Source organism: Triturus cristatus, chromosome 6 (genome assembly GCF_964204655.1).
Source record: "Triturus cristatus chromosome 6, aTriCri1.1, whole genome shotgun sequence".
Lineage (NCBI taxonomy): Eukaryota > Metazoa > Chordata > Amphibia > Caudata > Salamandridae > Triturus > Triturus cristatus.
Window position 1 is genome coordinate 919,431,709 of NC_140589.1, and position 25,973 is coordinate 919,457,681.

General features: G+C 43.8%; 1 protein-coding gene across 2 annotated transcripts in view; it reads left to right on the forward strand.

The window, feature by feature from the left end:
• The window catches only part of RDH13 (retinol dehydrogenase 13), a 163,049-nt gene that overhangs the window by 892 nt on the left and 136,184 nt on the right, over positions 1-25,973 (forward strand). The window lies entirely within an intron of this gene.

The window sequence follows — 25,973 nt, forward strand, 5'->3', positions numbered from 1 at the left end:
TGATTAATGCCATAATAGCAATAGTTCAACTTATATCTGAAACCCTATGCCGCTGGCAATAAAATGCTGAGTTACTTCAAATGTCTGTGAATACACCCTGCATTCATACAAATCACTCGTCATTCTCACCCTTCACTTTCACGCTCACCTTGCACTCACAGCGATCACAATGGACTCACACTGATCACCATGCACTCACATCATTCACCCGCTCACCCTGCACTCACAGTGATCACGCTGCACTCACAATGCACTTGTGCTGTTCACCCTGTACCTTACCCTGCAGTCACACGAGCATACTGCTCACCGTGCACTAAGGTGACACTTCACTCACCTGTCCCCCTCACTGCTCAATCTGCAATCTCACTCAAACTAGCCCATCACTAACCATGCATTCATTCATCCGACCCTGCACTTACATCCACACCTAAATTCATATGGTCACCTCGCTAACCCTGCAGTCAATCCTCTTACCCTACCCTCCCACTGTTGCATCGCTCACCGTGCACTCACATGGGCACTGTTGCCACCCACACAGCGGGTTAATGTGCCTGCTACAAAGAACGTGTACCATGCAGATCACAGAACTGAGTGTGAGTAAACTATGAGTAGCGCTATAAAAAATGAAATATTTGTCAGATAGGTGCTATAGAGAGATGAGGTGCATTGTTGGTGAGTGGTAGTGAGGGAATGCATGGAGAAGGAGGAAATGGGCGAGGGGTGCCAAAGACTGTTACACCGTGTGAGAACAGTGTTAGGCCAGCCCTGGCTGAGAGTGTTAGCCCCCCCACGGAAGTTCGGGTCTAGTTGCGCCCCTGATCCAGACATATAACACAACAAGTAACATTACACCTACAACAAGCCAGGGCTACGGGCTTTGTCAATAATTGTAAATTGCATATGATAAATAGGCAACCACTATGGCTTAGTCGTATATATTATTGAAAAGGCTTCTGTTCTTGTGGGTAAGGTTGTGGCGTAAGGCTAGAGCTGCTGACTTTCGAGCTGAGAAAACAGGTTTGAGCCTCACATTGGATCAACATCCTGTGATTCTAAACATTAATATGTCTTTGAGTAATGTAACTGGTACTCGTTTTTGAGCTATATCAAACTGAACAAGCATTTACAATGCAATGGTCTCGGCATTGTTAAAGTTAGAGCTATTGGCATTGCTCGTGACATTATTTTTGTTTATGTTTTTGTTTTTAAAACATTTAAAGAAACGGCATTGTTATTTACAATTTCAATAGCTCAATCTCTCTCAAATGCGAGACCTATTGCATTTGAACCCACACACAGAGCCACACACACAAATCCACCCACCCACACAGAGCCACCCACACAGAGCCACCTACACAGAGCTATTCACATAGAGCCACCTACACACAAATAGAGCCACCCACACATAGCCACCTACACACACACAGAGTTACTGTTGGACCCGGCCTCGTGGCGTGGTCCTTAACCCCCTGGATTGTGCCCGTTCCCCGCCCCGGCCGGCACAGGCCACCCGTCTGAACTGCAACAAGGCCCTTCACCCGGAGCTGCACGTGGTCGCACACTCCTCTTGGCTCCGCCATCTTGTTGGCATCCACGTCACACCGTGCACCAGCCGGCGCGACCCCGCTCAACCCGGCCTCGACCCCAGCGAAGCCCCGACATCGAGGCACCACGAACTAGCCAGGGGGTGCCGCAGGAACCATTCATCGCCCCCGGCGGAGGACAGTATCGATGGGACCCCCAACTGTCCTCCCCTCTCGAGGTGTGATCGCCCTGCAACTCCCATGGGCCTGGCGCCTCTCCTGCTGGGCGTCTGGCCACCTCCACCCGGCCACTCCGCCCCCTCGGGCGCATAGGTCCGGACATCAAAGGGCTCCAGACCTATATCTGGGGCGACCCCACCACAGCTCGGGAGTTGTATCCCGGAGTCGAGAGCCCTGCTGATTGAATCGCGGCTGACCCTACGGAGAAGAACTCTTGTCGGAACCATCACGAGCCCTGCTGACTGCGTCGCGGCTCCTTCTTGTGAACCCTTTCTGAACCACTTGGAACATCGGAGCCCTGCTGACGCTGTCGCGGCCCAACCTCGCTGAAGCCTTCCTCGGAGCCCTGCTGACGACGTCGCGGCTCGAGCTGAGCAGAAACCATCTTGAGAGCCCTGCTGATTGAATCTCGGCTCTCCACGAACTGTACGCCAGAGCCCTGCTGACGCCGTCGCGGCTCGACCCATCCGAAATCCGGAGGTCCTCCAGCTTGAGGATAAGAACTGGGCCCCAGGTACCCTCGTACCGCATTCCGGCCAAAGACTGTCCCGCTACCCCGACCCTTCCAAAGAGACATTGAGACTTTTGGTGGATCCCTCGATCCCTTCGTGTAAATATTGACCTCGTAACCTTTTTATTGCTGATAAAGAATTGCTTGTCACCAGACAACCTCCTTGAGTCCTGTGTGGTGGTGTTACTGTGCTAGTACGTGATAGGAGAAGGATCTCTCAGGAGACTTCTCGGCAGCGCTCGGCTACTTCGTGCAGTGAGAGGGCCCCCCCCTTAGTGGTCTCACTGACTCCTCGGGGTCCGCCTTCCAACAGTTACCCACACACAGACAGAGCCACCCACGCATAGAGCCACCTACAAAAAGGCCACCCACACAGAGCCACACACACACATAGAGCCTCCCACACACACACAGAGCCACCCACATTTACACAGAGCCACACACACAAAGCCACACACACAGAGCCACACATACATACACAGAGCCACGTACACATACACACACAGCCACACACATACAAAACCACACACACACACATAGATCTAGACACATACACATTGATCTTGGGAGCCAAAGCAGAAGTGGCACCGTTGTTTCTAGATCTTTGCATTTATCAATAAAAATTAAGCATTTAAAAAACAGATTATCTGAAAGGTGGAAAAGACGTTTTGAGATTTATGATTTTTGAACCAGCGAAATAAAAAGGAAAGAAAAGTGTGTGTCTCTGTGCGACACTCATAGAGAAGGAAATAAATATCTACAAGAATGGAAAGGAATTTAGAGGATGAAAGAAAATGAAGTGGGAAAGAAAAAGAAATGAGAATAATATATGAGAAAAGAGGATAAGAAGAAGCGAGAGAAGGAAAGTATGTGTGTTCGTGTGAGACTCACTGGAGCGTCAGTTTCCGTGTGCACAGATCTCTGTCCTAAACCCGTGCGATGTCTACTCCCGGTCGTGTTTTCAGCCACTCACTGGGGCTCTAATAACGGCTGGTGCAGCTGTGCAAGTGTTAGCGTGTGGTGAGACATGACGCAAGACACACCCTCTGAGTGAAGGGGGGGGGGAGGGGCGGCTCCGGGGACACTCGTGCATGAGGCAAGGAATCAAAGTGCATGAGGCAAGGAATCAAAGTGCTGCCCTCCCGCAGTTCCCCAACAATTTTAAGAAGTGTAAACAATGAAAGCGCTTTAACTGGTCTGGGGACAGACTTTGCCAAAACACTGACGAAATCTAGAATTAATACTTGTTAACCATCTGTATGAGGCACAGCGGCCTGCAACACGGGGCGGAGGAGGCGCTACACCAGCCTGCACAATTAGAAAGATTTTAGACAGAGAAGAACAATTATATATATGCTCAACATCTAGATGGGACTCGAGGTTACTTTGCCTCCGCCATTTTAGAAGGCATTTAAGAATATCAAACATATTCTTAAATGCCTTCTAAAATGGCGGAGGCAAAGTAACTCCTCAAGTCTCATCTCGATGTTTCACAAACAGGGTGATTTGGCTCGATCTTCTGCCGATCAAGTTGAGTATATAAAGAGACCCGGGGCGTAGGTAAATAATGAGGCATTTTTACGTATGTGCAGGAGATTTTTGAATCCCGGTAAGTGGTCGACCAGCATGAAGGTGGATGAGCATAGGATGCTGGCTTTGCTTAGTATTGTCTTTGATTTTAGTAGCTTCGGCCCGAGAAAAGGGAGCGAGCGCCACCATGTTTCTCCAAAGTCAAGCAGAAATGCCTCGGAGAAACACAGCGTCGTTTTCGGATTCGGGGGCGTGTTTTTCTTTCTCTCCTCATGCCATTGGCTGAAATGTTTACATTCCAGAGGAGAGAAAGAAAGTAAAAAACACGCCCCGAATCCGAAAAAGACGGGGCTTAAATGGACAGACGCCCCTCTCCTCCAATGGCAGGCCTCCGTTTAGGAAGCCAGCCAATGGAGAAGAGGGGCGGGTTCAAGCCCCATACTAGAAAACATTAAATCTCGCCTAGCGAGACTGCGCAAGCGCAGCCTTCGCTAGCCGAGACCTAAAAAGGAATCTCTTTGAAGTTACATCAAAAACAGTGACAGATGCAGCATTACGTTTTTTTTTTCTCTCCACCCTGAAGGTAAAAATGGAGAGCCTGATAGGAATCCGTCTCGGGCACTTGCTTTCAAGTACTGGCTGTGCTCAGCACCGGCACGACCTGGCCCACTTGAAGCCCTGATATAGCTCATGCTCAACTCCACGGTATTCAAGCGCTTTACATAAGCACCAGTTACATTATACAATGACATTAATTTTTGTAGGCAAGATTAAGTGATTTTCCCAGAATCAAAGGATGTTGAGTCGAACCTGAGACTCAAACCTGGTTCCCCAATTTTAAAGTGAGCAGCTTTGGTCGTTACCACATCCTCTCTCATTAATGTGATTTAATTTCCCACATTTTCACAAAGACATAATTTTATTAAAATGGATGTTGTTTGGATGTTAAGGTCATTTTGTTCTTGCTCATTCCCCATCCCGGTCAATGTCCCTCTGCATGTCTTTTCTCCCCACAGTCTTTGCAGAGCACATTATACTGCGACGTAATCAATTGGAGCCTTTCTTAAGTGACTCAGTGTTATGTGCACTGTTATGACACTTTAACCTCTGATTTGTCAAATATGTGTTACCATTAGTAATGCAATGCTGAACTTGCAGACTTTGCTTATTGGCTATTCATAAAATGTGTATAAAAACCCCCGGTTTTGTGAGTGAGTCAAATGACTTTCCTTTTATACCAGATAGCCTGTCCAGTTTATTACAAAGCATTTTGAGAGACTTTTCCTGGTCTACTATTTGTGCTGTCCATTTCTTTTATGGTTTTGCTGTTCAGTGGGACTTAAAAGAATTCTGATTTCTTGATTGTGTTCTTGGTTGGTGGCGGAGGTCACATTGCAACGCAACCCAGCCCAACTAGTTTTAAACACCAATTTCCCGTCAAAGAAAGACGGAAAGAGGCAATCAATCATAACGATGACAAAAGCTTTTGGGACCAAATCCGACTCACGCTGTGCATTACCATAGTAACACACAGCGCGAGCTCCTATCGGCCACCAAAACACACGGAGGAAAGCCGCAAGAGCTCTTGCCTCCGCTATTATAGAGATATCGTCTTTTGCGCTAGCTATATCGTTTTGTGTACTAGAGATATCGTTTTTTCACCTGTTAAAAAAAAAAGGGGGAGAAAAAATGGAGAATGGATTAGAATCCCATGAGGAAGATGGTAATGCCTCCCCCAATGAGACCAGCCTAATGATTTTCTTTGAAAATCACATTAAAACCTCCCTAAAAGAGGCTGTTGACTCCTTTATGAATAAAAGAAAAAGGGATTTTGTGAGTGAAGACTCAATCATCCTATCTGAAGAATGCAAACCCTCACCCAAAAAGGGAGGCAAGGTCTCTAAAAAAGCTCAACATATGGAACCCCATGGTAGCATATGCGCTACAAAGGACCAAGCCTTTTCATTAGGTAGCTTAAGCACTACAAAAGACCGTATTCTATCACAAGCTAGCCTACGCACTACAAAAGATCAATCTACCCTCAGACCAGGTGCCCAAAGCGACACAACTAGAAGGAGCAGTGTTTTTGGCGCAACAAGTATAGGTGTCCCTCTAGACACAAGAAGACATAGTGCCCGTTCTGGCACATATGACCTCAGTCTGCATACTGATAACTTTGATTTCCCCTCTACTAATAGTTTTGATGGGGACTAAGACAAATACATTTTTGACCCCTTTGAGACCTTAGACATTGACCTCCTTGACGAGGATTTAGTCGAGTCAACTAAGAGCAATACAGTTAAAGACCCCTCAGGAGTAGAGATGTTTAACCCTACTCACCCAAGAGGATCTGAGTGGGTGCCATTGGACCACGTATCCAATTTCATCAAGTTCTGGATCCGTAAACCTCGTGAAAGTGAAACCAGAAACCTCATGCGATCTGAGTACCCTAGACCTTTTATAGAAAATAAGTGTGCACTAACCCCTAACCTGGATCCTGAACTCCTAACCTTTCTCTTCAAAGCAGGCCGAGATCCTAGAAAAGGTCTCGAACGTTGTCTCAAACAGTGCCAAGATAAGGTACTCGACATTCTTGGTCCCTTAGCCAAAATGTTGGATTTGGCAGAAGAAGTATCCCTGAATGAGACCCCAGTAGATGTAGATCTTTTAAGGGGTTGGAGCCAACGTGCACTATGCTTGCTTGGTAATGCTAATGCAGGCCTAACTTCAGAGCGTAGAAGAGGAATTCTTATGAGAATCAACCCCAAGTTGGGGCACCTCGCATCTAAAGAAGTCCAAGGTGACCCCAAGGGACTACTATTTGGCGAAAATGTTGTTAAACTTCTAGTCAAATACGTTGCCACCTTTTCGGCCTTTAGTAAGGCACAATTCAATAACTCAATCAGCTGCCCTCCTTCTTAATGGACACTCACCATGTTTCACAACTCTGCAAACACCATCCAGTCATTCCGCGTGTTCTTAGCACCGTCACTAGTAGCTGCCAGATAGAAGATATGGATCACCTGGTTTGAGATTTATTTATCTGCCATGAAAGAGATTGGCTCTGCTACCAAGAGATCCACCCAGCTCCACTTGGATGGTGAGGAAGTGCACAAAATGTTTCTCAACCTTCCTCAAATTGGCACCATGCATACCATAGAGAAAGCTTATGAGCTGGCAAATGCTCAGGCGGTGCACACAGAGTACTCCTTCGTGGCTGAACAAATCAAGACAGAACCACTGGAGTCCAGTGTAGAAGCCAACACTATCTCCCAAAAGATGCAGAACAGAGTGCTGGATAACCCTGTCGATCCAAAAGACACGAGGGTAGCCCAAACCTCAGTACCATCAATGATGGCACTACTCTGCCAGAAAATTCGGACAACACTTTGTTGTTTGACCTTGAGCTAGTACATATGATCTCAACCATTAATAACCCTGCCTACCCTCAGAAAATCACAGCCACAATGTGAATTGTGCATACATGCACAATCCATGACCAGACAGCCTGATAGATAGTGGAGTTAAAGTGTGTCTGTGATGTCAAAAACAGACAAAAATAAGCTGAACCCTTCTCCAGTCCTGCAGACGACCACAGCACAGTTATACTCTTATCGGAGTGCCACTTCCATTGAGCTTGCTGGAATTTTCATCAAAAGGGTGACCCACCAACAAGAGTCGATCTCTGCACCTTTCTTCCTGACGAAAGCCAAAGCAATACAGTCATTAGTTTCAGTGAAGATGAGTCCTTGAAGTTTATTGCTTTTGTGTTCAAGTACAGCAACAAGGCATCACAGAGATACTGGTAGACTTTTCAGATATCTTCCATGGCATTGGATGCTTCATGTGAAAATCAGTGAAACTCCATACCGACCTGATCATTTAGCAGCTGTCACTTCCTCACTGCAGTGTTCCATTTCACGTACGGCAGTTAGAGAAAGATTCTGAAAACTTAGAAGCTGCCAGAATCATCGAGAATGTAGAGGCGCCCACTCCATGGGTCTTCCTTGTTGTAATTGCGAAAAAGGTGAAACAACCTGATGCAATCCACATATGTGTTGATACGGGGATGCCGAATAAAGCACTAAAGAGTGACCGCCATTTAACATACATAGTGGATGATACTTTCACTGAAGTAAATGGAGCCAAATTGTTCTCTAAAATAGACTTGAACTTATGATATCCTTGAATCTGATTTATCAGAGTCCATGGTAGACCAGTCCGCCTAGGGTGGTCTTCCCCCAAACTTTTTATCCTGCTCCTCCTGTTTTTTGTGTTAAGGAGACTTAATTTAATAACACAATAAACAGTATAACATAATATACTTAATATAGTAGATCAAAAATCATCAACAAATATACTGTATAGAAAAATATTTAAATAAACATTAAGATCTTTATATTTTACAAGGGAGGGCAAAAGCGGGCAAGGCAGAGAGGGAAAATAATGAACAAAACATTCTATATATTAATACAATGGCAAGAAGCAGAATTATCATCTACTAGATACTATATATAAACTACTTAGCAATCATATAATTAGAAGCACAATAACCACTCAAATGCAAAAGAAGGGCAGAGAGAGAAAATATTTACGGAGGTTGAAAATTCTCAGATAATATAGGATTAGTATTTGATACAACAGTTCCATGTTGGTGCAGAAATACAGTAAGAGGTAACCATAACTGTTTGGCATTATGAGAAGTCAAATATTGCATAGTGTACATAGTATCTAACTTATGGTGCGAACACACACAATCCCACCAGACCTTGAATTAAAATTTAGATGCAGATTTCCAATTAAAACTGATTTGCCGGAAAGCAATTGCAAGTAGGATATCTGATAATTTATCACTCAGAAAAGATAGATAAAAGTTATTAGTCAATGTACCCAAACAAAGATAAGTAATATTAAAATAGAATTGTAAATTAAAAATCTTCATGATTTGGGGCCAGACAATATGCCAGAAGGAAAGTGTAACAACATATATATAAGGTCTTCTCTGGGGAAATCGCAAGACCAACATTTAGAAGAACCATCTGAAGAAAATGTGGAACATTGTACAGGAGTAAAGTAAAGCTTATGGTAAATGAAAAATAAGGATTGAGTTATACTAGCAGAAGTGGACAATTTGTAAATAAATGTCCATAACCAATTCCAAAAGGAAACATCCCAAGATACCTCCAAATCTTTCCCACGAAAGCTCAGCCGTGAATTTGGTTCGAGAAGAAATCTGAAGAGAAAGAAACGTATAAATAGTCGATGCTTTAGGACCAGTCATTAGAAAGCCAATAAAGCCAATGGGAGAGGGAAGGATAAATATATATCAAGAACCTCATTCATAATTAATAAAAAACAAGTACAAAAAGATTCAGGACAGTGATAAATACGATAGAAATGGGGAAAAGAAATTGGGGAATTATTGGGAAAAAGTTGAGATATCCACATGAGACCTTTATCCTTCCAAGTACACTAAAAGAATGTTCTATTATTAATTTGAATAAGGAAGTTATACCATATCGGTATTTCCAGGAACAAAGATGGAGTTAAACTGTTTGGGAGAAATTTAGATTTAAGCAAGGAGATTATCAGATGTAATAGGAGAATGAAGATTAGTAGAATGAGAATTAGCAAAGTAAAAGGTAACAATCTCTTTGAAAGAAAAGGGGAAAAGAAATGTTTTTTCAATCTCAAGCCATAATGGAGAAAAAGGTGAGACTACTTATGAAGCCCAAAGAGCAGCTCAAAATAAGGTAAAAGGTCTGCGATATTGGTAAAATTCTGGAAAACTACCAGTATTTAGTGCATTTTTTAAATAAAAAGATTTTGGAATATGAAAAGGGCAACATAGAAAGAAGGTACAACAAAAGAGGGGAGATCATCATCTTAATAAAATGTAAACGCCCCTACCAAGATAGAAATAAGAGATTCCAAAAGGAGAGAACATTTTCTACTTTGGTAGTAAATTCTTTAGAGTTAATAGCAACAGTGTCTAAAATAGAGTTTGTAAACCTAATACTTAGATATTTCAATTTAATGGACGCAGACCATTGGAAACCAGTAATTTGAAAGGAATGACTAAAAGTATCCTTATTAAGTGGTAGAAGTTTGGTTTTATTCTTCTTAGTTTTATAACCAGAGATATTTGAAAAAAGAGAAACCCCTTGCAAAAGGGGAGGCAAAGAAATTTCAGGAGAAGAAAAGAATATAAGAATATCGTCCTCATAAGCAGCACATTTTAAATGACGATCACCATAGGTAAAACCAGCATTAGAAGAGTTAAGGCAAATGCAAGAAAGAAAATGCTCTAGTGCCAAGACGAATAATACGGGGAGAATGGACAACCTGGTCTGACTCCATGTTGAAGGGGAAAATAAGAACAGTATCTGCCATTAACCAATTCTGAAGCACGTGGGGCATGATATAAGAGGGAAATAAGAGCTATTAATTTAGGGCCAAATCCATGTCTACATAACGACTGAAGCATAAATTCTCAATCTATTCTGTCAAATGCTTTTTCAACATCTATTGTTATAGCTTCAAGGGAAGATTTAAATTAAGGGGTTTACTATGAACATTAAGAAATACTCGAGTATTATCCGATATAAGCCTACCTTTAATTAAACCAGATTGTTCCTTCCCTATTAGAGAAGGAAGAAAAGATTCGAGCCGGAAAGTTCATTGTTTAGCAAAAGTGTGATAATCCACGTTTAACAGTGAAATGGGTCTGTAATTTTTACAGGCAGTAGGGTCCTTTCCATCTTTGTGAATAAGACGTATTGTGGCCTCCTAAAATGTACCAGTGGTGGAAGAGATTCAATAAAATTATTAAATAAACAATAAAGATAAGAAGAATATTAAAAAAATTAAGATAAAATGCAACTGTAAATCCATCAGGTCCTGGTGTTTTCCCCAACTTTAGTGACTGTAATGCTTGAGATATCTCAACAAGAGTAGAATCAGTTTCCAAAGATTGAAAATCCAAGTGAGAGGGAATAGAATGCGGAGTTTGATGGAAATAACCAACAATTTAAGAGGAATGAGAAGGAGATTCAGGCGTATATATACAAATTCTTCCAGAATGTCTTGATGGTTAGAAAAGGAACTACCTTGCGGAGTAGACAGTGAGTCAAGGATATGTCTTTCTTTTCTCACTTTTAAGTAGTTGGCTAGCACTTTGCCTGTTTTATTCCCCCCCCCGTGATAAAGTGCATTGTTTCTAGGAAGTATTGAATTGGCTTCATTAGTTGAAATAGTATTAAAGTTTAATTTAGCTTGAAGTAAAAGTTGAAGATCCAAAGGTAATTTAGAGGAAAATTGTTTCTCTAAGGATTTAATTGAGTAAAGCAACACAGTATGCTTTTCAGTACGACTCTTCTTTTTATAGATACATAAATTAAAATAAGGTCACGAGCGGATGCTTTGTAGGTATCCCATAATAGAAAAGGGAGGTGATATTATCATTGAAAGAAAAAAAATCATTAGTAAAAGAACTAAAAGAATTAGAAAATTGAGCATCTTTTAAAAGAGGATTGTTAAATCTCCATCTATATGTAGAAGTGCAAGGAGGTTCCAAATATAAGTGTGAGATGCAATAACCATGGCATGTTCAAGAAGTATAATTGGAGTGATATAAGATTGTGTGATGAACTGTGAGAGAGACTTGGAAAGAAAAATGTGGTCTAGCCATGAGAGTGTACCATGTGAAGATGAGTAATAAGTATTATCTCGGGCTGTAGGGTTAGATATTCTCCAGGAACGCCCCTTTAGAAATAACAGAGTGAAATTATTTGTGCATTCTGTGTAGTGTAAATAAAATGGAGGATTGTCTATCCAAAAAAGGATCCATATTTTTGTTACGATCACCGCCCACAATAAAATACAAATCATGGTATTGCATACACTTTCTTGCTATGGAAGGGCAAAAAGTATTGTCAGGCTGCGTTGGAGCATATACATTCAACACAGTAAGGGGTACATTATCGATACGAAAATTAACAATAATCCATCTGCCCATAGCATCTGTTTCCTGTGAGTTTATGGTAAGATTCCAAGATTTCTTTTACGCTGTATAACAATACCATTTTCTTATCAGGAGATAGGGAAACTAATAAATATCCAACCCAATTCCATTTCAACTTCAACGCCTCAGATTCAGTAAGGTGATGTTCTTGTAGTAGAACTAAATAAGGATTGGACTCACCTAAATGGGATAAAATTCTGCAATTTGATGGGTTAGGATAGGGATCAGATTCAGTAAGGCTAGTTTCTTGTAGTAGAACTAAATCAGGATTGGACTTACCTAAATGGGATAACACTCTGCAATTTGATAGGATTAATAGATCATTCAATGTAATTACTCAGAATAATACTAAATGAATAAGTAGTAAAGTACCTAAGAACATTGAACATATAAGAAAAATCCAGTATAGATCAATAAGTAGAAAAAAGATTATGAAAGAAAAATAATAATATCAAAATTAAGAGGAGGAAAATACAGGAAGGAAGCTAGGAAGAAAGGGATACAATAAACACAGAAGAAAAGACTGTACATGACCAAATAAGACTACTTATAAGACATACCTGAATAAACAACCAAAAAGAAAATGAGGTGGTGACGACATGTGTGAAGATGACACATCCAGAAGGAAAGAAGCCCGTGCTACATCAGGACAATGTATACTCAGTAGGAAAATTTCACAATGAAAATATATGTCGAATCTGTGAAGAAAAATAACCATGTATGAGGAAAGGAAAAATAAAAATGAAGACATGTTAGAACAGGGCAATAAAATACATATCATATATGGTAATACGTCGGAGAGAACAAAGCAAAACACATGGAAAACAGTATCTGAAGAAAAATAAACGGGGAGAAGGCGCACCAGTACCCATGGCATCCGTCCAACATGCAAGTTTGTAGAAACTTTTTGAGTTCCACTGGATCTTCAAATGTAGTAGTACGATTCTGATACGTCACTTTAAAGATGCAAGGATAAAAAGGCCATATCTGGCACCTAAAGCTCGTAAAGTTGATAGAAGTAAAAAAATTCTCTTCTTCTGGTCACAGTAGCGTTTGAAACATCTCTGGATTAACAAATTCTGTGTCCCAACCAGGTCACTTGTCTCTTAGCTTTAGCTGCAGTTAGAACCAACAATAAATCAGTAAATTGCAGAAACAATATGATGACTCCTCTTGGTTTTGTAGGTGACACAGAAGTAAGACGAGGACCTAACTTATGAGCTCTCTGAATATTGAGCAAGGTGGAAAATGGCATTTCTAGCAGTTTTTGAAGAAAAGAGGTTTAAAAGGAAACCGGCCCTTCAATTGCCTCAAGGAGAGCATAAATACGGAGATTATTCAATCTATTCCTGTTTTCCTAATCCTCTGTGCGCTTTTTAAGCTGATAAACCTCCTTCTCTAAACACCGAATTTTTCTTGTTTCATCATGGAGGGCCACCATCTGCTGTTCCACCAAAGAAGCATGGTTTTCCATCAGCGTTTTTTATCATCTAGAGGCTGAATATGCTAATTAGTCTCCTCTACAAAATGACGAAGTGCCCGTATCTCCTATAGCAAATATTCCAAAGAGATCGAAGAAGGAGATTTTTCAGATGACTGTGGGTCTTGTTTTAACCTTTTAGTAGCTGAAGAGGGTGACTGAGTTCTACTTGAGGAGGACTGCATGGAGAAAGCACGAGGAGTAGCCATATCACCAAAGGTATTCAATTTATCCAACAGTATATTGTTCGTAGTAGGACTAGTATTGGAAGTAGGAATAGACTGCAATTTAGGTGGACAAACAAACTGCAGCTTTTTTAATTTACCAATATACTAATGAATTAATAGAGCCTGCCAGCACCATACAAGTGAAAGAAAATTGCAGTTCCCAGAAACGACTTAAAATACTCTTCAAAGAGCTCTGCCTATAACTGCTGCTGTAATAGATCTGACTAGCTGAATGCACCTGTCATAAAAATATCTAGCAATAATAAAAACAAGTCAGCCACCACAGTTGTCAGACAGTAGGGCCACAACAATTGAAATGTTCCTTGCAGGTCAGCAACAATGCCACATGTTAAGCAGAGGAACGAGACCTTAAGGATGAAGCAATGTAATATGCAGCATTATCAAGTTATTTTCTGAAAAAAGTCCTCCAAGCGCATACCGCACTAATGTATTTGCCTGCAACAGAAAGAACTTCACGATGGCGGCCATTCCTGAGAAAACGGCCATGAAGGTACAAGTAGGTGCAGGGCAAGTCGTACCTTAAAGGAGAGTGGCAACATAGCACCCTGCAATGTTCTGCCAGCAGGCCTCCTGTTAAACGCTCAAGAACACTCCAAACAGACGTCGGCAAGTCCCGGACTCGGCGGAGCTTTTCCCTCAGGTGGCCATCTTAAGTGGTGCTGAAGCCACGCCCCCTACTCCTCCTGTTGTTGCTGAATCATTTTTGTTGTCCTGAGGACACTGTGCACTTTTCCACTGCTAAGCAGTGCTCAAGTGGACGCTCCTTTAAACATGATCAAATTGGCTTACACCCAAATAGCACCTATAATAAGTCCCTAGTAAAATAGTACTACAAGTGCACAGGACCTATACATTGAATGCCACTAATGGGCCTGCAGCACTGATTGTGCCACCCACTTCAGTATCCTTTTCAAACATGTCTCAGGCCTGCTTTTGCATCCTTTGTATGCATGTTTAAACTGCCATTTCGACCTGGTGAAATAAACCTTTTGCCAGGCCTAAACCTTTCTTTTTTTAAATTCATATAAGTCCCTAAACAGCCCATAGGGCAGAGTGCGTTGTATTTAAAAAGTTGGACATGTACTTTGAAGTTTTTCATGTCCTGGAAATGTAAAACTCTCTAATTAGTTTTTCACTATTGCAAGGCCTATCTCTCCCATAGGATAACATTGGGTTACCTTATTACGTTTATTAAGCGATAGCTGTTGATTGGGAGAAGGAACGAAAGACATGTTTGGTATACAAGGAATTAAACTTTAAAACCCTCTTTAATGGTAAAGTCAAATTTTGGGTCTCAATTCTGAAAATGCCACTTTTAGAAAATTGGCATTTTCATGTACTAACCGTTTGGTGCTTGCAGCCTGTTCCCGGTTCACATAGCTAGGTTCAGTTGGCCTTTGTGTATTCCTCCAAGAGAGTATCAAAAAAGAGGGAATGGGTGTTTGCATGATAAGCCGTCTCTGACTTTAGGGGGCTGAGCTGTCCCCTACCACCATGCACCTCAAAGGCACTGGCTCAACTCGCATACAAAAGAGTTCACACTAGCCTATTATGCCTCTAGACAGACTAGGACCAGGACTGGGAGGCAGGCAATCCCAGACACTCTATAGGGGAAAACTCCAGAATATTATCTTCCTTCAAAGTTGGCATTTTCTTGTCCTAACTCTTCGGTGCCTGCAGCCTTTACCAGAGTCACATGACAAGGTGTAGTTGGCCTTTGTGTATTCCTCTAGACAGTATCTCAAAGGAGGGTCTGGGTGTTGACATGATGGGTAATTTCTGACTTGATAGGAGTGCGGAGCTGTCACCTACCACACTTGCACCTCAAAGGCACCGGCTCTACTATCACACAAAGGACTTGTCTCTAGCCTATTGTACTCCCACCTATGGGACCAAGACAAGGAGGCAGGCCAACTCCAGAACCTTCTCTCAGTTCAAACCTGGCAATTATAAAGACTTTAAAGTGTGAATTGGGTTAGCATTATGGGCCCCAATAATTAATTGGGTCTGATTGCTCTATTTTTTTGTGTATCGTTTATGTAATGACTAATGTTCTATGAATGTAAGAATGAAATTATCAATGCTGATTTAAATAAAATTTAATAAAAAATTTGAAAAAAATAAATAAAAAAATAAAATAAAGTGTGAATTAAAAAAAATGACTAGCATTACTTGAAATTCAGAGTTAGTTTATCCTAAAACTGTCACCATACACCCTACAAATAAAATATGCATGCATGAGCAGGGCAGTACACATGCAGATTTAAAGCCATTGCGGTGTGTACCTGAGCCTGTTTTCAATGGACCCCCAGCCGACATAACATGTAGGATCAAGGTGCATTGGTAGAGTTAGCTGTGAGTAATGAATTAATAAGTGTTTGGAGGATCTGACTGGTTATGGCTATGGGAGCAGTCAGGTGGGCTTGTGTTCCTCCCATTGCTGTCTTGGTTCCAGTTCCACGTATTTTTCATGTCCGCGCAGATCTGGCGGCTGCTAAGATAATTGCAGCATTGGAGAATGAAATACAATGAGGTTACATGGCATTACAATACAATGCAGTCACCACTGGGTAGTTAGAACCATGTTTTTATAGGATTTTTGTTAGTTTGTTGGTAGTAACTTTGGCACCACTTGACAAATCTTCGCAAAACATTCCCCCCCAAAAATGTGTCCACTTCCGCTGCTCCCTAGAAATCTTGGGGTGATCTGTCAAGCGGGCGGCAAGAAAAAAGGTGAGGGTGTTCGAAAACACATTTGCTCCATGCAATTTTCCATAACTGAACAGTGATGGTACAAAAATGGCTGAACGGATTACACCAAAGTTGGCAGAAAGCTGGATCTAGGTCCAGAAAGTGTGCTTGTCGACATTTGGTGTAAATCTGTTCAGTAGTTTTTGCGAAATTGTTTTTAAAATATTTACGCAGCCGACAGATCAAAAGATAAGATTTGCTGCCACCACATCAACAAAGGTGTGGAGGCTGCCATTTTAGGACTCGTCACTGACCATGTCATGAGTGATTGTTTTTTTCAGTGAATTTCTAAGTTTTTTTACTCCATTTCCTAACCTTTGTGTATTTTTAGTGCATTTCTATGATTTTCAACTGCTAATTCCTAATTATAACGACCCTGTTACCTTTTTTTTCCCTTTGAATTTCTATGTTTTTTTTAAGTAGTACTTGCGTTTACAGAGTGTTGGAAAAAGGGAGCAGGGCCTCTGACTAGCTCTCAGGAATTCTGCTGTGTAGGACTTTCAGGAAGTACCAGCAGAGATTCTTGGCCCCCAAGGTCCCTCAGGAGTAAAGTGAACTTTATGCCTAAACTAGTATTGCGCTAGGAGACGGGTTTCCCAGGTAGACCTTTTAGCTATCCTGTTGTGCAGGACTTACTGGAGGTAACAGGAGGGGTAGTTGGCCCCAAGGATGTTCTTGGGGGCCAACTACCCCTCCTGTTACCCCCAGTAAGTACCACACAGCAGGATGGCTGAGACCTGGTAGGAGGCTACACCCCCTTTCTCCACCACTCTGCAAACGCGCTTCCTGGTGCACTGGTAGTAGGGGAATGAAATACTTTTGGCTATTGAGGGTCCTTGAGGGCCAACTAATCCTCCTGTTACCTCCAGCAAGTCCCACACAGTGAGCTTGCTAATAGGTTTTTGATGGCTACGCTCCCTTTCTCCACCACACTGAAAACGCACCTCCTGGTGCACTACTAGTTGGAGGATGAAGTCTCCTTGGCTCTTGAGGGTACTTGGGGGCCAACTAGCCCTCTAGTTACCTCCAGTAAGACCCACACAGCTGGATTGCGGAGAGGTTGTAAGAGGCCACTCACCCTTTCTCCACCACTCTGTAAGCACGCCTCCTGGAGCACTGTTGTTTGGGGAAGATTTGCACTGTAGTCCTGACGCCCTCAGGAGGCAAGGGGACCTCATCCCCCTACAAGCAGTGTGCTGAGAGGCGCATTTGCAGAGTGGTGCATAAAGGGGGCATGGCCTCCGACCTCCTTGCAGCAATCCCACTGTGTGGGGCTTACTCTAGGTAGCACAAGGTCTTATTGGCTCCTAAGGACCCAGAGCAGCCAAGGAGACTTCATCTCCCAACTAGGAGCGCTCCAGGAGGTGGCGTTTGCAGAGGTGCGGCTAAAGCGGGTGAGGCCTCAGGTGAGTTGCCAGCTTTATTAAAAAAAATGTATCTTTATTTTTCAGGAAAGCAAGCCGTGTGGCCCCCCTTCCCTGGACTAATGTGGGCCTCGGGGACCCCACTCCCCGGGGCTTGCCCACTTTTTATTTTTTTTTATATAAAAAAATAGGGAATAGGAGTTAAAGGAAGTAGGTCGAGCAGCCCCCCTACCGAGCCATATCGGCCCCGGGGACCCTATCCCCCAGTGCCTGCACATTTAAAAAAAATGTATTTAAAAAAATGGGAGAGGGGCCACGCGCCCTACTCCCGGGACGATTCCGGCCTGAGGACCCCACCCCCCTAGACTCAGCCTGTAGCGAGTGCCCTGGTCCCACCTAGGCCAGTCACATTTAAAACGTTAGAGACTGCAAGGGAGCCTCCCTGGATACCAAAGCAATGTGTCTGTTTCCCTCCGTGCATAACAGCGGGCAGAGAAACAAACACATCCTCTACTTTCAGCAAGCAAGAGCATTTTCTGCTCTCGCTTTCTGGAATCAGAGCACTTGTTTGCTATGGCTTGACGGGAGCAAACCGCAATGGGGTGGGAACCCCGGGACATTGCTGGTTACGGCTCTGGGGAGCGGGCGGGAGGGGTGGCGGTTCCCACCGCCAAGTAGGCCCTGTACACATTATTATTATTATTTATTTTAGGGGGTTCAAGCAGAGTCCAAAGATCCTGCCAACACTTCCTGGTTGAAGTGTTGGCTGACAGTCAAATTTTAGTAGGATCTAGGAGTCCACTGCAAGAACTCGCTTCCCCAGATAGTTTTATTTTTTAAACTTTAATTCCTCTGAAACTACTGAACGGATTTACACCAAATCACCTAAAGCACGCTTTCTGAACCAACATCCAGCTTTCTGCCAAATTTGGTGTAATTCTATTCAGTGGATCGGACTGTTGTTGTGTTACAAAAAATGAATGATCCCCATTGACATAACATGGGCAAAGTTTTGGGACCCCCTTTTTTCTCAACCCCCACTTGAGAGATCACCCTGAAACTTTCAACACAGCAGCTGAACCAAAAGGGGGGAAGGTTTGTGACAAGTTTCTAGAGATTCGTCAAGCGGCACCAAAGTTGTTGGCAAAACAAAAAACTTTTTTCTTGTGGAAACTTTGGTCCTAACAATAACTGCCTACTGGAGACCGCCAGTAGGTAATTGTAGGGAGCTGGCTCTGTATATACTATAACTAAGTGAGACATAGTGTGTACAGAGTCAAGGGAGTCCCCAGAGGAATAGCAGAGGCGAAATTAGGTAAGTACTAACAGCTCTCATTGTGGTTGAGTGGGAGAGCAGTTAGGCTTATCCAGAGGATGTGTTGAGCATTTATTGTATTCCCTCAATCAAGACTGATGGCACGCACACAGAGACAGAATCCAGACCAATTAAGTAAGTATAAAAAAGGTATACTTATATTTTATTTCTAGAACCAAGCAGGACTTGGCAGAGGTATGTTAAATATACTTTCAAATATAAGACTTGACAAGGAAATACAGTTGTGGTTGAATTTGCAGTCGTTACAGGTTTGTATTGTTTCAAAATAGTTTAGATTACACAGTAATTACTTTTGGATTACTTTTAGATTACATCAATTACTCGGCGTGTTATGCCTAGATACCACACCGGGCATCTCACAATACAAGGTAAGTAAGACTTTTAAAGGTTTGCAGTTTAGTTACTTTTTCTTTCATACAAAAGTTCAACTCAACAGAACATTTTTATGAACAAAATTAATAACATTGGTTCCTATGGGAGAAAAAGGATTAACAGTTCTCAGGTAAGTAAACAACTTCGAGTGCAAGTTTTGGGGGTTAGGATCAAGGTTCCCCAAGGTCTAGGTAGGCACTCAAATTGCACCACCAATGGTACTGGGGCGGTTGGGTGCAGAGCACAGGGTCCCAATGGGGTTAAGCGGGCCTTTGGTCAGGAGCAGCTTATGAGCAGGCGAATAAGGTGTGGGAGCAAAGCTCCTGGGGTTAAGGTCAGCAATGGAGGGGCCAACAATCAGCACAGGAGCTGCACCTTCAGCGGCGCAAGGGCGGCCTGAGTGCAGTGTGCCAAGGAGACGTCAGGAACTCCGTGGATTCCAATGGAGACCTTTGATTCAGCAAAGATGCTGCAGGCTCGGGCAAGGAGACTTCCTGAAGGCGACCACCATCTGGAGAGGTAAGTTGAGTTCTTGGGGAATGCCTGGACACGGTTGGTTGGGCCTCCCAAGGCCGTGGGGCACCGGGTGCAGGGGTGTCGTTTGGCGTCGGGTCTTCATACCAGCTCCGGTTGCAGTCGGGGGGGGGGGGATCTTTCAGGTTGAGGCTGCAGACATCGTCTTGAAGCTTGACGGGGGTCAACAGATCCCAGGTCAGGATCGCCGGGGATGATATCCCCATGGTGATGGGCCACTTGAACTCGGACCGTGGGCGCCGGTGCAGAGTGGTGCAAAATCGCAGAGCCACCTGGATCCGGATTCTGTGGGTGAATCTTTGATTGTGCAAATCCGGTGCTCACAGTTGAAATAGTCCTTAAGATGGTTGCAGGGCAGGTCTTCCGGGCTCTGGGGGTTGCTGGACACGTCGAGATTCTGCTATAGGCAGGTCGGATTTGGGACAGGCTGGTAGAGCTGAGGCCAAAGCAGTTGGTGTTCTCTTCTTCCTTGGCCACCACAGCTCTTCGGTCCTTCTTCTTTCTTCCTTGAATCTGAGGAGGCAAGGTTCAGGGCCGCCTTTAAATGCTAAATATAGGGGCATTAGAGGGGTGCGACGGTCCGGACCAAAGGATCCCTTTCTTGGGGTGAGTACACACCCTATTATGCCAGTGATAGGGGGGGATGAACCTCTTCCGAATTGGTTAGGGGCGACTGAGATGTGTGCTTCACCTCACCTCCCCCACCTGAGGGTTGGGGTTGGCAAAGGTGGGCACACCACTCCCCCCCCCACCCCCCAGCTCGATTTTCCCGCCTCTCTCCTGCCCAAAGTGGGGGTCAGAACCAGTGGGAGCCAGTTGGTGGGAGCCGCAAAAGGCAGGTCCAGCTGACAAACGCGGCAGGCCTTTGGAGCTTCCCCTCTCGTGGAGCCAGCCGATCCCGTGGGATGAGGCTTGACACCTCTGCCCAGGATGGGCTTTTAATTTTTTACCCAGAGAGCAGAGGCTATCTGCCAGTCTGGTGGTGGCAAATGGTGGGCAGCCATTCAGGAACCACTCCAGGCCTGGTCGTTTTACAAAGGGCATCTCTAAGATGGTCTAGGTGTGCATCTTACATTAAATCCCACACTGGCAGCAGTGTGGGTTTGATGCGTTGAGAAGTTTTCTACCAAACTTCTCAGGTTTTAGTAAATCCTTTATGGAGCTGTGGAGTTCGTAATGGTCAACTCTCGACCATATACTCTTTTTATGGCTGTACTACACTTAGAATGTCTAAGAATAGACTTAGACACTGGAGGGGAGGTGGGGTAGGGCTGATGCCACTGTACCCTCACCTGGGGGCTAGTGCACCCTGCTAGAGGGGTGACTTACCTAGGCCACTGAAAGTGGGTTGCAGCCATGGATGTGTGCTATGTCAACTCTTCACTTTTTGCTGCACCAAAACATGCAGCCTGCAAAGGCAGGGTGTGGGTGTTAAGGTACAGAACCTCTAAGGGTGGCACAATAGGTGCTGCAGCCCTTAGAGGCCTTCCCTGGTCACAGTGCCCTTGGTACCCATGTTACCTTTAACAAGCGGCTTACCTGGGGCCAGAGTTGTGCCAATTGTGGGTACAAAGGTGCAGCTTTTGGAAAGTACACGTGCCCTGGGAACCTGATTGGCAGGGACCCAGGGCATACCAAGTCAAAGTGCATCATGTGTCAGGCAAAACGTAGGGGGTAACCATGCAAAAAGGGGCACTTTCCTACAGTAATATATATTTATAAAATAATCAGGCCTCAAGAAATTACTCTCCCACTCACTATGGCGAATCGTATTTAATCAGGGTGAGCTATTTTTAGGGCCTACTGGCTCGTTGTGTTCACTCAGACAGTGAATGAGCAATAAAGATGCCTTTAAATCTTGTTTTCATCTGGTCACATTTGCTGTGCAATCAGTGAGAAAGGTTAAAAAGTCAGTTTGTCTTCTTACAATTACTTTTCTTTCTCTGACTGCAACTTAGAAGATTTTGTAAAAGTGAATAGTCCGACAGTCGCATTGTACAAAAGTGTGATATGAAAGGCTGTAGAATGTCAGGTTTGTTTCTAGCACAAAACATTTTAAATAACTTTCAATGAACTGTACAGACTTTTAAATACTGAGTGATTTAAAAAGATTTAAATAGGTTAAAAACGAATCGGAGCATTTTATTTGGTGATGTGCAAATTTCAGATATTTTAACTGAAACCCAATGCCCACAGATTGTCTATTCACTGTATAGTTTTATCACCTAAAACTAGGTTAGCAGGAATGTTTGTGACCAGTTCAATGGAATATATGCTGTTTGTAAATGACAGTACACTAACACATAATGCTTTAGTAATATATTTATTAAAAGTAGGTTTCAAACATGAACTGAGAAATATTTCTGCCCCTGCCCGGATAGCAATGCTATTACTGAACTAGGAGACAAGTCAGGGGTCAGGTGTAACCTACATGTCGGTTTGATTGCTTATACATGAAACAAATGTTTAGTGTATTAAATTAAAAAAAGGTTTTTTGTACAGCAGAAATGCTGAACTCACATATTTGAAGGTGCACACAAACGTGATAATGAAGAAAAAGGCAGTTTCGTAAAATTAAATATTTGCCCAGGATCACACAATTTGAGACCAGTTTACGGGTCAAGTACATTGCAGTTTAGGTCAAGTACATTATGCACATTACTAGAACTGCAGGTTAATAATATTATAATTGTTTTAGGCCTGTATATATATATATATGTGTGTGTGTATTTAAATATATGTGTTGTGAGTGTGTTTTAATGACTGGCTGTGGTATGTCATTGAATGTGTGTACGTTTATTTGCTGTAGTGGGTGTGTTGTATTTGTATTGTGTGATGTTGGATAGCTTGATAGTGATTTACAACTGTCTAGAGTTCGACTGATCTGGTTTTGTTTTAATTATCAGAAATTAGAGGTCACTGAGATGCTACGCTTAGGTAAAACTGGCAAAGCAATTCAACCACCTTCAAGACCCTCTAATAAAGGGACTCAAAAACAAGGTCAAGTACAGGTCTGGCATTGCGGATGGTCGTCTCTGTAGTGCGAAGAGCCGATCAAGCTTTACAAAAGGCAATTACTGTATGTTCGAATCCGGGTTCTCTGGTTGGCACAGGTAACACTTCCGGAATGATGCGAGACGCTTCCGCTCGATGCGATGCTGCAGCGTCGACACTCTCTGCGAGATACGACGACAGCGGCTCTGACGGCAGCACGCTTCTCTCCCTTGCGTCGCGCTACCAGCTCCTTGCGACACGCAGTCCCTCAGAAGGCCCAACAACAGCAGCAGGCACTTCCTAAAGACTCTGGGGAGCTGGGGATGAAGTCCACCGGTCCTGGGACTTCGTTCAGGGGGCAAGCTCAGTTCAAGCCCTTGGAGATCTTTAAGCACAAGTTGAAATAAAAGTCTTTGTAGTCTTTTCTCCTCTCCTTCAGCAGCAGCAAGGCAACCACTGCAGGCCAATCCCCCAGGTCAGGGACAGTTACTCCTCCTACAGCTTTCCCAGTTCCTTCTCTTCTGGCAGAGGTTCTTCTTGTTTCAGCAGGATCTGATCTAATTTCTTGGGAGCAGGGTCCCAATACTTATACCCCTAATTCCTTTGTTCCTCTGGGGTTGAGGGGCCTTTGCCCAGTCCAAACCAGTTCTTGAGCACTCTGCCTTTCTATTCAGGGTGCAGGGCAGAGACATCAGCCGCTCCGCAGGAGGTGGAGCCAGCATTGTGGTAGCAGAGCACAACCCTATTCAGAGCCCAGGTGTACTCCTCCCACCCATCTGACTGCCAATCTTCCTATTCACCACCAGGCTGCCTAGCCCTGCCCCTCTGGGTTTCCCCAGCCCTGTCACTCACACAACCAGACAGGCAGATACACATCACAGCAGAGGCGGGCTGAAATGGTCAAGCAAGCAAATACCAACTTTCTAAAAGTGGTATTTGCAAACACAGAATATTAAAATAAACTTTACTAAAAGATGTATTTTATTATGCTGAGTTCAGGCATACTAAACTCGAATTTCTACCATGTTCCCTGGGTCTGCTAGGATCATAGAATGTAACAATTCTAACAGCCCATTTTGGCCTATGGAGAACAGGTAGCCTTACAATAGTGAAAAACGAAAATGGCTGTAATTCACTATTAGGACATGCCACACACATCAGGGCTTGTCCTACCTTATGCTTACAATGCACCCTGCCCTAGGGCCTACCATAGGGGTGACTGATATGAAGTTAAGGGAAGGTTTAGGGACTGGCAAGTGTGTGCACTTACCCAGTCAGCATGACAGTACCAGACTGCACGCAGGTTCTGCAATGGCAGACCCTAGATACATTTTACCAGGCCGCTTCTGTGGGTGGCACAACCAGTGCTGCAAGCCCACCAGCAGCATTTGTATTAACAAACCCTGGCACTCCTGGTGCACTTTACTGGGGTCTGACAGTAAACCAAATAAGCCAATCATGGAATCCAACCAACATATACATTTTAAATAGGGACCACTTGCACTGTGACACTGGTTGGCAGTGGCACAGTGCTATGAGCGGCCAACACCATAAAAACACATGAGGCACAGCGACAAAAAGTGGAAGGGAGACTCACGCCAAGGTGCCAGGTCTAACACTGTATCTTTGCGTTGGAGGTTGTCTCGGGCTGTCATTGTTGTAGGGCATCGTTCAGGCCTCCTCGTGTTGCTGGTAGTCATTGACAGTTGTCGCTGTTGACACGAAGAGCAGGTCTCATCGGAATTTCACATTGTCACTCTTCGCTGGTGGCAGAGTGTTTGCGCAAACGGGCTCATACATGGTCGCAAGGAGCCAAAACTTCAATATTTTCACTTTTTCTTTAGAAGGCATACAATCTGATGCCAGCAAAGGGCCCAGGACCTGAGGAAGCACCTCTTTGGTATTAATTACTTTCTCCAGCAGACACCAGCATGGCTCAGGCAGATCCAGGTGCTGGTCCAAACTGGTCCACTTTCAGCAGATCAGCTGGGGATTTGCAGATAGGCTTCTTAAGCTTGTTGTGTCCCTTTAGCTCACACAGGAGGTCAGCCAACTGTTTGAGTCCCTCTGTTTAGCCTGGGATTAAGACAAGCAAGTTCAGTCTTCCTTCTCAAGTAGGAAGGCATTCCCTCGTCTGTAACTTCTGGTCCAGGAGTTTTCTGCAAGATTGCTCTGGGAGTCCAATATATATACCTGGCGCCAGCCTTTGTGTGTGCTTTGAGGGAACTCCCTGTCTGACCCACACATCTGGGTCTTCCCCTGTCAATGCTCCGAACTGTCTGGGATGACAAAAGTCAGGACATGCCTGATGTCCGGTTCCTTTGAGTGTGCAGGAGGCAAATCTCGTTGAAGTGTAAGTGAGGCTGGGCATAGCCCTTCCCAGTAATCCTGCCCTTCCAAGCCATCCTGCAAGCCCTTTCTGTCCACACCTAAGCTCCCTTTGTGTTACTCTCTGGAAGCAATACACAACCCCGAGCAGCAGAGCCATTCATAGTCCTGTGACCCAGGACTATGGCAGAAGGCACAAATGGTCAGGGCAAGAAAATGGCAACTTTCTAAAAGTGCTATTTTCAGAATTGTGACTTAAAATATAACTTTCGTATTAAAGTGGATCAACATATCTCTATCTGCTCCCATTTCAAAGTTATCACTTATCAAATGTAATAAAAAGGTAAGACAGTGTTAAGTCAATGAAACGTCATAGGCCTAACAACCGTGAAAAACAACTGTCAGGACATGTAAAACCTCCGTACATGTGTCCTACTTTTTAAATACAATGCACCTGGCCCTATGAGACCTTCATCCTCAGACTGAGCCTGCAGTCTTGGCGTTCCTTCTTATTTGTTTGACTCCCTGGCTGGCATCTGGAGCATCTGTCATTTTGCAGGTGTTATAGAGACTATCCTGGCCCTTGGTTTTCTGCAAGCAGATCTTCCTGCACATAATCCTCCCTTCCCCGCTGTGCAGTTGTCTTTTGTCACTGAGTCTGCAGGTGCAACGACAGATTTGGTTTGATCTAGTGCCTCCTATCGCCTTAGGCGCCACATGTCCCTCCTCTTTCCGCATA